Genomic DNA, 14,508 nt, shown 5'->3' on the forward strand with positions numbered 1-14,508 from the left:
CATAAAATAAATCTAAGTGTTATTAATGGATCAGAAGAGGAATAAAAAAGTGCCAGTGCTGCACAACTTATTTTCACGTCTTGATATGTTTTAAAATATTGGATAATTCTACATCACTGTGCCTAATTTATTATTTAGTTTAAAGCATCTCCAAGGCTGTGAGTGGGGTTGCCTCTGTGAGGCAGACCCAGAGCTGCTTGATATTGCATAAATTAAAAAAAGAGTATTGAAATACATTTTCTGCAAAACAAATTGTAATTTACATATTGGCTTTACAATGAAAAAATCAAATTACATCAATCAGTTATATAATCGTAGTTTTCATTGTTAGGGTCTGCTTTATAATCAAAACCCTCGTCTTGCTGAGCCACACTGGTTCAGCCCTCTGACACTGGCATGGGAACAACAGGTGGGGAGAGTGCAGGTGGAGCGTCACGTTTCTTTATACATTTTGAAAATAAACCCAGTTTTCATACTTTTATATCATCAACCATTCATTACGATGATCAAGTTATGTCTAATCTGTGTTACCAGGCTTGTGATAGAAACTTCTGATAAACCAAAGCTCACTGTTCTGTACTGCATAGGATTCTCATGACAGCACCCTGTATGTGCATTTCAAGTGTGGACACTCACAGTAAAGCAGCATCAATGAGCACCGGGTGGAGGTAATGCTGATAGCAGATAGATGACACTCTCCTTACTGAGCATCTGCCACGAGCATCATGCTGGAGTATCCGTGAAGGCAGGAGCGTTGCGTGCATGTACAGTCAGTTCTCCACATTTTCAAGTTAGGAGCTGCTCTGATATCAGATGCTTTTATTTTACATGTATTCATAAAAAATGAGAGATGTCAGTTTGGATTTTGCAACAAGCAACAGAAAAGTGGCCCCATTATGTGATTCAGGTCATATGATTGATACTGCACGTCCTGGGATGTGATTATTGCACATGCTCACATCACCAACTCTTAAAAAGACACAACCAGGCACGTCTTTTTATTCAATATAAATGTTGATCTGAAAGGTAAAAAGTAACTGCAGGTAAAGTAAATGTGGTTCAATAAAAAGTTAGGGTAAGTAAAAGTAGTATTGGAAACAGGAGTGTAGTAACTTTGTGGTGTGTAGCCTGAGAGGTAAAACTCAGGGCATGAAGTGCCCACTACCTGCTGCAGGTTCATGGTGATAACTGAGAGTTATTCGACCAACTTTGCTGGCAAACAGATTTGAATATGAGCTTTCTGAGAGTGTGAGGATGCTGTTTGAAAACAGGCTTTAGTGAGTAAACATAGAAACTGAAAATTAAAATGAGGGGATTTTGAGGATTTCGAGGAGTCAGGGAGACGTGTGTCCTCTTCATTCTCAGCAGAGAGAATGCCTTTGCCTCATTTCCTCCTCCTTTATCTTGTTTTTTTCTTGTTTTCTGTCGGCTTCTCTGCTCTCCTGTCTCCCTTCATCTTCCCTTCCCTCCTCTTTCTGCCTGCAGCGTCTACTTCTCCCTCTCTCTCTCTCTCTTGTCTCTCTGTCTGTCAGTCTCCGAGGACATCTCTCACTGACAGATGAAACCAGCAGACAGAAGCTTCAGGGGGACCGACTAGACCGCTGCCTCGAGAGAGAAACTCCTCCTTGCACTGAGTCTGTATTTTCAATAATTCCCCTCCATCCCACCCTGCCTGTACGCCTGTCTGTCTGGTCGTCAATGCTTGTATCACTTCGACTATCTCTTCATAATTCCTTTTTCTCTTGCCCTTTCTTTTTTCACTCACAAAGCTTGCACCTCCTCGTGTTATCTTTAACTTCTTATCTCCCCACCTCTATCGGCGCTGTCCAATCTCCCTTGCTTTCTTTGTATCTCTCTTCTTATCTCTCTCTTCTGCTCACATTTTTTCCTGCGTGGCCGAACTACAAGCTGGGGGACCCTTTATCTTTTCAGATGTTATCGTAAACTTTCATATAAGGTTGGATTAAAAGAATACAGCGCTTTCTGTAAATTCGTTTTCATCTGCTGAGGGAAGCATCCCTCCTTCGCAACTTGAATATTTTTCTTTTTTCGAGGATAGTGCTCTGATTAGCCCCTCATAATGATTTCAAAGTACAGATAAATGTTTTCATTTGCCGAAGATTAAAGGATCTTCTGTATTTATATCCTCTCACTGATCAAATTAGAGCTTCTCTGGCTGTTTGCGGTGCTGCGATAGATGAAGATCAGATAGCTCTAAACACATCACATCAAAACAGCTCCTTATCGTCTAATGATATGCTCTATAAAGATAAGACGGATGCACTTCCCATGGGGGTTAAGAAAAATCAAACCCACGAAAGACTTCAGCTGTGTTACCTCATGCTGCTTGGAAAAACATATGGCAACCACAACACGGGAAGATACACAAATGCATACGTGAGCAGCACACACACTTCACGAGCTCCTGCTTTAAGAATCGGTGCTAATTTAGCCGGGACTATACATAGCGGCTCGAGTCAGAGTCTCACAGGAGGCAGTCCAGTTTTACTCTCACCTCACCTTAGAGGTAGAAGCCGAAGCCTGAACCAGGCAAAAAGAAACTCCTGTAAGAAGAGAAATATACGAGCCGAGCGGCACTATCAAATGATCCTCTCATTCATGCTTCACAGTCATTCATCATCCAGAGAAATACTGCTGGTGACGGCCCAGAGAGAGGAGAAATGTGTCTCTGAGTTGTTTGGTGGCAACTCATGACTCATTTCAACCTCGGATGGCCTTTTGGCGCTTAATCATTTCAAAAACAAAGACCAGAAAAGGCCTCTTCCTCGATTTCTCTCTTCCCCGACTCATTACACCTCACTCCCAGTCTCCTTCCTCCTCTCCTCATTTCCCTCTCTAGCAATACAACAAACTTAAACAACTTTGCAATAATTGCCTCTCCTGTTGTCACCGAACTTTGGATCCGTCTCTGTTTAACCTTTCAAACATCCCCTCAGCTTGATCCCCAGCGAGAAAGAGGCTTTGGGGATTATTTAATCGTGACCCAAATAGAGTCTCCCTCTTCCCCCTGTACTGGCTCTGTGGTTAAAAAGACAGATTCCTCTTGCTATTTGAGCAGGGTTTGAGGTTCAGAGGGACACTGCTAATGCAGTGTAAAAGCGCTGGAGAGTGAAGGCTGCATTAGCGCCGCTAATTCCCTTTGACATGTGGACATGAGACTGGAAGTTTTTACTCTGACCACAGACATTTGCTCTTGGAAATAATGGCACATTCTGGATTCATTTTGCTTTCCTGCTGCACCGTAAACTCAAATGATTCCCTACACCTGCCCCGCTGCTGTTTAGTATGCAGTGTGAAATTATAACAGCGCTCACTTCCTGTTGTACACGAATATGTCCCATTAGAAAACCGCTGTGTTTGTGTTTCTGCACACAGCGTACATCCGATCCAAATCACTTCATTTCCATCCCAAAGAGCTGAGCTTCTTTTATGAGTACCCTCTAAAGTGTAGAGAGGATCAGCAGACTTTACTCTTTGTTCTTACCTCTATGAAAAAGATTGGTTCAATAAATTTTAAATCTGAATCCTTTAACCTTTGAAATTGTGAGGGAGGGCGGTTATGCACTGACACGAAGGTTTAGAGCATTTAAAAACAGCAACAACTATTCATTTATAAGCCCACACGCTTACTCCGTTTACTCACACAGTTGTGATTATTAAATCATCTAAATCTCCCAAAGGTCTCCATAAAGGTGACATACCTGAATTTGTTGCCTTGTATAAAACAAATTAGAGAGCGCCGTCTCTGGAGGAATTCCCCATGGTTTAACTCCTTACCAACTTCATTAACTCCACTTAGTGAAAAGGACTTTTACTTTGCAGCTTCAAACGGAGAACGGGGACGAATACTGGGTAAAAAATGTGATTACTGTAATCACAAAGACTGTATTCGTGTTTTATTGCAGCAGGGCAACATTTTCATGTATGTCCTCTGGTTGTAAAGAAATATAGATGCAGGTATGTGGTTAAATCAGGCACCATGCAAACTTAGACTGTAGTTCACGAGTCGGGCGGCTCAGGTTTGTTTCAGACTCGTGGTTCTTTGCCATGTGTCATTCCCCACTCTCTCCACTATCCTCTCAATAAAAGCAGGAATAAAGCCCTAAGAAATCAATACAAAAAATCTTAGGGCGCCATTAGCCAAGCAGTTTAAGCATGCCCTATACACAGAGGCTTGCAGCGGTCGCTGGTTCAGCTCCTAGCCACGCCTATTTGCTCCAAATCTCCCCCCTTTCTCTACTCCTCACATGTCCTGTCTCTCTTCAGCGGTCCTATCTAATAAAGGAAAAAAAATCCCAAATAATAACTTCAAAAAGAAAACAACACACATTGATAGTGATCGAATGATCCCAGGTTTTAAAGAGGACACATTTTTCCAACCCAATGCTGTATCAAGCAAGAGAGAGAGAGAGCTGCTGTGGTCGAGAGACACTGAGAATAAGTGAGGAGGTCAAGACGGACAAATGAAAAGTAAACAGTGAAACAGACGTGATATTTATATCATGTTATTTGACATTATTATTGTTTACTATAACTGATCATGGTACTATTATATAGTGCTTTTTACTATTGTCTTTATCTTCATACAGTCATATTATATACCCATATTTATTTATTATATTGCTCAATCTATCATAACCAAACCATAATCACACCATGTCAAGCTGTCACTACTGAATCATTTTTAATACTGCCTATAATTACTACTATTTAAACCATTTTTAACATTTGTATATATCTTAAATTTGTATTCTATCTTTATTCATCTATTTTTATTTTACTTATCTTATTTTACTTATTCAAACTTATTCTGGATTGTACTTAAGTCTCGGTTGATGCCACAACCGAATTTCCCCCAGGGGATCAATAAAGTAATATCTTATCTTATGATTTTCAAACTGTTTCGCACAAATTAGTTTCTACATAACAAAGGAACAGATTCACATCTCACCGCGGTTTGTTTCCAACCAGCTGCAACATCCAGCTCACTCTGAGAGTCCGCTCTGCTTCTCTCGCAGGTTTTTTCATCCTTGCATAAAATCAGGTATCAATATCGCTCTGATCAAGAGTCTCGTAACTAAGCTTGGAATTCCAGTTATTTGACAACCCTGAATCCGAGCGTCACTCTGACTCCAGCTTTCAGGCATCACAGTGAAATATTCCAGGATGAAAATGAAGTCACAATGTGAGTCTGAATAATGCCACGCTGCCATTTTCATAATCAAATCTCAGGGATGACCTTGGCAGGAAGAGCGGTATGACAGCAACATAACCGTACGCATACTCATGTGAGGATAAACAACAGATGCTGTGAGGTCGCAGCGTGCATCCCACTCAATGGCTTTCTCACTGTCTCTATGGCAACCTGGTGACACTTTGGCCTCTTCAGAGTCGTCGGAGATGATGAACTTTTATTTTGCCAATGTGACGGACAGGGCGCTCAGATCCGCCTGCAGCAAACCTTTGAGTAGCTATGGTAACAAAGTGCTGTGTCACTTTCCACTGAGAATGATGGGAAGGGAAATGTTTACTGACACCATGGCAACTTAGTTTGTTATGCAGAAACAGGTCAGAAATGAATCTGAGTGCTGCGAGGACAAATAAATAAGCTCCAAAAATGAGCGTAAACACTTTGAGTCAGTGTTTCTTCTCATGTGGGATGACTTGCTCTTGTGTAATCAGCAATAGAAGAAGAACAAGGGCGGGATGAGATAATGGCAAAGTGGTTGTGATGTATAAATAGCCTGTGGTAGTGAGAGGACAAAGCACAGCGGGGAGGAACAGTAAACCACTTCAGCTATTGTTAGCGTCTCAAAGTTTACTCCCATAAGAGCAAAGAAGAACCCCGCTGACGAGTCTGTCGAAGCAGGGCCTCCGTGTGACGCACAGACACTAAAAACCTGGATCTTTGTGCAGCTGTGTGTTTGATAAATAAGTAACCGAAGAGGCCGGAGGGTGACGGCTGTTTAGTTAACATGTGCGTGATAATGCCGTTCACTTTCACTCCCAACAGGCCACCGGACCCCCCGAGGGAATCACAGAATCACAAAGGTCAACAACAATGGGATGTCATTCAAAGAGTTTCCATGGGGACCACACAGCCCACCGAGGCAACAACAGGTCGCCTTCATCATGAAACTCTCATAGCTGGGACTAATTGCTGTGTTTGCGCTGGCGTTCTGTGTCAGTGCTCGGGCACGGCGTAAATATCAATCATGCTAATCACATGCTGCTCCTCTGGCTGCTGGAATGTGAGGCTGGCTTTCATACTGTGTCTGTATTTACTGCTAATCATTTCTATTAAGACTTCACAAGGCTGGACTGATAGTGTCACATCATGCTTCCTGAGATCTACTGATCTCCCAATCACTTCCTTGATCAGGGTCTAAATTTTGGGCTCTTATAGTGACAGGAAATACATGTCACGGTTTGCAGAAGGAGGAGTCGACATCAAGTTCATGTTCAACTGAGACATTCAGTTTCCCAGTATCAAGAGAACCAGCACAAAAGCTTTAAAGCCGGAGCTGGACATTGTTTAAAGTTTTAGGTGTATTAAATATTGATCATAAATATCTGCATTTTAATCTTCTGTGGAAACAGCTGAGTCGCCCGGTGGTTGAATTCTAATGTTGTTTTCTCTATGCAGTGTTTTCAAGCTCCTCAGCTGCAATACAAACTGGCAACTTTAGCCAAAAGGCATCATGTGACATGACTCCTTGATTCAGCACTTTCATCATCACTCTCTCTCTCCATCTCTCAGGTTTTTCTGTATCTTTTTTCATATCTTATTCCTTGCCCCTTCCTTTGGGGATTCCAGGCATTTGATGTCTAATAAATGCCTGGATGTTGTGAGTCTGAAGTTATTATACCATGTGGATTGGGGTCCTTCTCTCTTTTTTTTTTCCTATTGGTAAGCACAGTGTGACAGGACGGATGAGCCGCAGCATCCTCATGGGTCTCAGGCCATAAGATCAGAGAAAGCTGAATGTGTTTATCTGAACTGCTGCTTTCAAGTCCCAAAAGCTTGCACGACCAAAACAACCACAGGACCACATGAATACCAATGAAATGTAGAAAAAAGGATCTGCTCGGTGCGTTAAGCCCCGGATACAATGTCTAAGAGAGAAATTAGCATGGTTTCTTACAAGGTGCTGTCCTCAGGCTTGAAAAAACAATGGCGAATAAGTGACTTAGTTAACTATTATGTTCGGTTAATTGTGGGCCAATCAGCACGATCAGTGTAGGAGATTAGCATTCATCTGAACCTGCTGCAGGGCCCAAAAAGAACCAAGGACGGAGCCGTGGGCTAACTGAAGAGCGTTACTCTGAACCACATATTTTATCTCCTTCACGACATCAATCACGCTTTCACACCTGCAGGCAGCACAAGCGTAGCCTTTAACTTCAGCTCTGTTTTGAATGTGCTCACTGACGAACACTGGGTACTTTTTATGAACTGCTTTTGTGGAAGATAAAAGCTGGGTTTAATGTGGAATTTGTTGAGTAAGAGAGAAGTTAAAATGCCCTTATGCTGCTTGGGAAATAACTTTTCTCTTTAAAAACACAAAGCCATACTCTAAGAACTTCAAGGTCTCAGCACTTTCAGAAGCAGCATTGTGTGGAGAAACTGAAGTTTAAAGTGAATGGCTGGAAGGTTAGAGAACCTCAACAAAGGGATGTGCAGAATGAATGGAATTTTGCACCTCTACAAACTCTAATGAAACGTCAAATAAAAGTATTATACCGAGTGAGATCAGCACGACTCATAAAGGTCACACTGATGTTATTTCATCAAAAGAAACTGAACATTTTCAAACTAGCACCAAATACTCTTTATAAGTCACATATAAAAGCAGAGACCACTTATCTAACACTAATAACAAAACTTCTACTCCACACAACCATCCTGGGCTTTGGTTTTATGGACTGCTGCAGGGACTCTTTATTTTATCCTCACATAATAACATTTATCATTCTTCTCCACAGAAATAATCCAAAATGCATCTGAGTTTTGATCTGAAACTTCTGCTTTTAACTCTAATCAGTTGTCATAATTCACTGAAATAGTCCAGACATTTTTAGAATATGAAGATGAATCTAAAGCTCTGAGGGACCTGCTTAAGGTTGCACTCTGCCAGCACCACCAAGTGGTCAGACAGTGCAAAGCAAATCCAAAACTTCTAAAACTGATTATTTACGTTGAGGGGTCCAGGATTGGTGCTTTAGTGAATGCCTCTCTTCACATGCTACCAGTCCTAAATTCTGCATCATATTAAAGCCTATTATAAATTGTGATATGACACAAATATTGTGTGCAAAATAAGAAGTAGAAGTCATGGGTTTATTTCCAGGAGACAGCTACTAAATCACGTCAAAAACGGCTCGTCTGCACAAACAGCTATTTTTATTTATGCTTTTTACAAATTATACCAAACCCGGGTGCATCATCCATAAAACAATGAGATTGACTTACCAAGTGAGGTATCCAACTCCCGTTCATCTAGCAGGGAGCGAAGCTGCGTGTCTCGTCCCGTTGAGAAGAGTGTTGCGTTAAAACAAGAACAGAGATGAGCTGAAGATGATAAATCCTCAGTTCTGCTGTGTCAGAAATCGACCTCTGTTGGTAAAACTCCTTCTGTCCCTCTTTGCACTGATTCCTCTGCGCTCTGCCTCGTCCCTCCGGATCACTGTGAGCTATTTCTGCCCCCAAAGAGGAGCGCTCTGTGCCGGTGGCTCCTCGGCGCACGGGTTGTAATCGGACACCGCACTGTCGCGCTGCGCCACAGACAATGTGCCTCCGCTTTCGGGGGGAGACGCGAGTGCCAAAAAGCAACGGCGACGCGGAAAAACCCAAACAAAAAGGTCCTTTAACTATAACATTCAGGAGCCAAGCGCAGTGGATGTGAGCGGCGTGTCCAATGCTGCCCTCAGTCACAGCTGCGTATCGCAAGAGCTGGGTTTTGATGCCTGAGCAGTGCGCCCCCACTTTGCGCGTCCACTCCAGCAGCAGCAGCAGCAGCAGCAGCAGGAGAGACGTGGCAGCGGCGCACAGCTGTCCTGCAGGTGGAGGAGGAGGAAGAAGACAATACAGCCCTTTAACCACTGGAGCTACAAGTGGGAAGAGGGACATCTGGATTGTTTTGATACTGTGCTCTAGTGTTTGGAAAGTTAGAGGTCAATATCAGCATCAGAAAAGTACGCACCTTTTTCCACAGCGTATTGATATGACGCCAAGTTACATTTGGACACATCACTCTTGATGTAGATGGACAGACTTTGTGTAGGATGGATACCAGATTCAATTCAATGGGACATTTTTTAATTTGAAACAGATTTAAACAGAACCTCTATTTGAATCATACTGCCCACACAAGCCCCTCCATTAGAAACACCAACTAAATTAGCTTATTTTACCGAATCAATAGCTTACAGCAGCAAATTACACGTAACGCTATAGTGACAAAACAATGAAATGACATAAAAAATACTCAATTACATTTTAAAATGTGTTAAACACACCAGGTTAAGATAAAAAAAAGTACTTATATTGTGTGTTTAGTTATAAATGTGGGTTACCTAGCGTAAATGTTAAGCTAGCAGCAGTAATATTCAAAATAAGGAAGTGGCTAAATCAACAATTAAATTACATAAAAAATACTCAAATACATTTCAAGAAGTGTTAAAAATACCTGGTTAAGGTTAAACAGTAGACATACAGTCATGGCCAAAAGTTTTGAGAATGACGCAACTATTAATTTTCACAAAGTCTGCTGTTTCAGTTTTTATAATGGCAATTTGCATATACTCCAGAATGTTATGAGGAGTGATCAGCTCAACTGCAATTAATTGCAAAGTCCCTCTTTGCCTTGAAAATGAACTTTATCACCAAAAACACATTTCCACTGCATTTCAGCCCTGCCACAAAAGGACCAGCTAACATAATTTCAATGACACACAGGTGTCACACACATTAACACAGGTGTGGGTGTTGATGAGGACAAGGCTGGCAATCAATCTGTCATGATTGAGTGACTGGACACTTTAAAAGGAAGATGGTGCATGACACCATTGTTCCTCATCTGTTAGCCATGGTTACCTGCAAGGAAACACGTGCAGCCATCATTGCATTGCACAAAAAGGGCCTAACAGGGAAGTTTATAGCAGCGAGTAAGATTGCACCTCAGTCAACCGTCTATCGAATTATCAAGAACTTCAAGGAGAGAGGTTCAATTGTTGCCAAACAGGCTCCAGGGCGCCCAAGAAAGTCCAGCAAGCGCCAGGACCGTCTCCTGAAGGTGTTACGGCTGCGGGATCGGGCCACCACCAGTGCAGAGCTTGCTCAGGAATGGCAGCAGGCAGGTGTGAGTGCATCTACATGCACAGTGAGGCGAAGACTTTTGGAGGAAGGCCTGGTGTCAAGGAGGGCAGCAAAGAAGCCACTTCTCTCCAGTAAAAACATCAGAGACAGACTGATATTCTGCAGAAGGTACAGGGACTGGACTGCTGAGGACTGGGGTAAAGTCATTTTCTCTGATGAATCCCCTTTCCGATTGTTTGGGGCATCTGGAGGAAGGCTTGTTCGGAGAAGACGAGGTGAGCGCTACCATCAGTCCTGTCTCTTGCCAACAGTGAAGCATCCTGAGACCATTCATGTGTGGGGTTGCTTTTCGGTCAAGGGAGTGGGCTCTCTCACAATCTTGCCTAAAAACACAGCCATGAATAAAGAATGGTACCAGAACGTCCTCCGAGAGCAACTGCTCCCAACCATCCGAGGGCAGTTTGGTGATGAAGAATGCCTTTTCCAGCATGATGGAGCACCTTGCCATAAAGCAAAAGTCATAACAAAATGGCTCGGGGAACAAAACATTAAGATTTTGGGCCCTTGGCCAGGAAACTCCCCAGATCTTAATCCCATTGAGAACTTGTGGTCAATCCTCAAGAGGCGGGTGGACAATCAAAAACCCACAAATTCTGACAAACTCCAAGCATTGATTATGCAAGAATGGACTGCCATCAGTCAGGATTTGGTCCAGAAGTTGATTGACAGCATGCCGGGGAGAATTGCAGAGGTCTTGAAAAAGAAGGGTCAACACTGCAAATATTGACTTATTGCATGAATTCTGTGTAATTCTCAATAAAAGCTTTTGATACTTATGAAATGCTTGTAATTGTATTTCATTATACCATAGGAACATCTGACAAAAACATCTAAAAACCCTGAAGCAGCAGACTTTGTGAAAATGTAATTTTTGTGTCATTCTCAAAACTTTTGGCCATGACTGTAGTATCTGCTCCTTTATATAAAGTTTGGAGTTAGCGTAACTGTGAAGCTAGCAGTGGTAATATTCAAAATATATGCAGAGGCTAAATTAACAATTAAATTACATAAAAAATACTCATACACATTTTAAATTGTGTTAAACACACCTGGTTAGGGTGTAGCAGTAGTTTTATTTTCTGTTTCAGCTCATTTACAGAAATGTGGGGGTTAGCTAGCCTAGCTGTTAATCTAGCATAACTGTTAAGCTAGCAGCATTAATATTCAAAATACAGTAGTGGATACATTAACAATTCAATTAAATTTAAAATAGCCTACAGTAAGGAAAGCTGACGAACAGAGCCTCCATGCAAATTAGAAGTGGCTCCAGCTCTTTGACAGAAAAATGTACATAAAACATGAGTTGGCTTTGTTTACATGAACAGATTAAGGGAAGCAACATTACAGTTGCTGAGTATTGGAACAAAATTTGAATAAAGTTAAACATACCTGATTTATACATATAAAGCTGAACCTTCATGTTAATTCCACAGCTTCCTCCAGTTCCTCCCACACAAATTAAATATACAAACGTGGGTTTTAAAGTATACTTAAATGTTGTTATATATTAACTAATTGGGGTAGAAATGATATGAATAGCCTATGTGGGAAATATTGTTTTATTTTATTCATACTTTTAAAATTATTTTTTAATGTGTTTTATGCGTTTTATTATGATTCCTTTATTTGTATTATATTATATAATCTGACAGCGTTTTATGTTCAGTTCGTTTTAACTTATTTTACTGCACTGTGCAGCACTTTGGTAAACTTGATTGTTTTTTTTTAAATGTGCTATATAAATAAATTGGATTGGATTGAATATTTCTAAGGGATGGGTTAAGATAAAAAAAAAAAATAGGCCTAAATAAATGACACCTCTGCCACATAAATCAAACAAACAGACGTGCAAAAGGACAAACAGGAAGTAAGATGACATAAAGGATGGACCCTGAAACATACTACTTACATTCTGGACTGCAGAGGCCCTCCCAGTATCATTTAAATGTTATCTGGTAGATTTTTTTTGTAATTATAAGATTATGTAATTATAAGAAGGTAAGAGCTAGAGATACAAGTGATTGGTTGCACTGGCACTCAAGATTTTTTCACCAGTAAATCTTTAAAACGGTGCTGCCTTTAATAGGAGTGGTTGGGATTTAGTTTCAAGGACACTTCAGCAGAAAGGACGCGTACTGAAAGTGGGGCTTGGACCCTGTCATGCATATCTTTAACTTCTGGTATCCAAATGTGCAAAGAAGTGGATGAAGTGTTAAATAAGGGCAAAGATGAGTTTTAAGCAGAGAAAATGAGTAACAAATGACGATTCATTTTTTTTTCTCAGCTCTATTTTAGGCAAAGTGATCCTTTAGGAAATTCAGTATAAGTCATGTTTCATGAGTGTATGAGGGAAGAGTGGCAGGGCTGTGTTTCTGTTCCTTTGTGTATTTTAATACTGACATACCCAGTTCAATTACCTATTTATCCCCCTGTGAATGAACGCAGCCTCTATCAAGCTTCAGCAGCCCAAACAGTGTCATACACAGCTTTAGGGCTCTGACAGCGAGCGCGTGTCTGTCTTCTTGACAGACACGCAGCCAAGTCAACAACAGCCTGTTAATACGCCTCCTCATTCGACAGGAACGTGCCCCAGTGAAAGCCCCAGATCCTGTAGACCCACATCTAAATTCAAATCAGGTAATTTTCATAAAAATGTAGCTTCCCACGACGGAGAGGAAGCAAAGCCGAGATTAACATTTCAAGTGGCCTCCGTGGAACTCTGGGAAACGCGTGGGTAACCTCTTCCTTTCTGTTTCCGTGCAGGGAGACGACAAAGGGAGCTGATCTGCCGTCTTAAAAAAACACCAGAACAGATTGGAGATTGAAGATGTGGTGTGCCAAAGGCGGTGACAAATATAATGATAAACTAGAAACAACAATAAACGTTAAAAGTTACTTCCAAAATCTGCCATCAAACACAGTTTCACTCGCTGGAAGTGCCATGACCTCCGGAGCAATTTCTCTGCGCTTCAGGAACTTCAGACTCTCTTTTTACTCTGCATGAGTTACTCTCTCCCTCACAATAGATGTTTTACTTGCTCACAGGCAAAAGCAAAGCCCACAGAGCTCTAGCTAAACTTCAGAGCCGGGCTTCGGCTGTCTGAGTTGCATCGAGCGAACAAGTTTCATTAGTAAAAAAAAAAACAATGCGGTGTCTCGGAATGAGCCGGCAGCCTCAGTGATGGATGATTTTGAGTACATTAGTTCATGATGGGAGGCCTGAGACAGAATCAATCAAACCCACACTGGCATTCAAGTCTCCTCCGGTGTGATTGTGCTTGTCGCCACCTTTGTTGCTCAGCATTCCTGTTTTGATGTCAGGCAAACGGACTCAAGTTGCCAGGCAACTACCAAAAAATTCAGTTACAAACGGAGCCTCCTATATTTCACCTGGTCGTATAAGATCTCAGTAGGGTGCATTTTGTGTGTGCGTGTTTGTTTCATAGCTCTGCCTTTAAAAAAAAAAAAGAGCCTTTTTTTTCTACTTTCTAATACAGTGGCACCATGTTTTCAAAGTAATGTCAATATGAAAGAAGCTGAAGGGCAACTTTCATCCTGAAAATGCAATAAGGGATAAAATTGAAATGGTTCCCTGGCATGTCTTCATCATTGTGTTTCCTTCTTGTGATTGTGTGCATCTGTAACGTCCTGTGTGCCTGTTTAGAATACAGCAATGAAAGCAGCCGAGATGCTAACAGCAGGTCAGCCCTTTTCCTCAGTGCCAAACCGCAGTTGACCGTAGCCGAGCCCCCGAATCATTCTCTCAAACAGGCCATCTGTCATGCAGTTTTTCTGCCACTTTAAGCTCCAGGTCAGCTTACACCTCACAAACACAGCCAGCCACTGATGTGTGCAAAACACACACAGGCGCTCTGACACACACATGCAACATTTTCACACACATGCAGAGGTTGAGGTATGTGCACGCTCTGGTGCTCGTACATGCAGGATCGTGCAAGAATGACTGAGTCAGAGAGGTGAGAGAGTACAGGTGAATGAGAAAGAGGAGGGGTCATTTCCCCCGAGAAGAAAGAGGATGACGGTGAAGAGAGGAAGTGTATAAAAGATAGTAGGGGTTAGAAAGAGAGAGAGAGAAAAGTCGGCCATCT

The 14,508-nt window shown here is 41.8% G+C and overlaps 1 protein-coding gene across 1 annotated transcript in view; it reads right to left on the bottom strand.

Annotated features, from left to right (window-relative positions):
- The window catches only part of sema5a (sema domain, seven thrombospondin repeats (type 1 and type 1-like), transmembrane domain (TM) and short cytoplasmic domain, (semaphorin) 5A), a 174,380-nt gene extending 165,120 nt beyond the window's left edge, over positions 1–9,260 (bottom strand). Inside the window, exon 1 of the mRNA XM_034705796.1 lies at positions 8,495–9,260. The gene's annotated coding sequence lies outside the window, so the exon portion shown is untranslated. The remainder of the gene's footprint in view (positions 1–8,494) is intronic.
- Between the last annotated feature and the right edge of the window lie 5,248 nt (positions 9,261–14,508).

This window comes from Notolabrus celidotus, chromosome 17, assembly GCF_009762535.1.
Source record: "Notolabrus celidotus isolate fNotCel1 chromosome 17, fNotCel1.pri, whole genome shotgun sequence".
Lineage (NCBI taxonomy): Eukaryota > Metazoa > Chordata > Actinopteri > Labriformes > Labridae > Notolabrus > Notolabrus celidotus.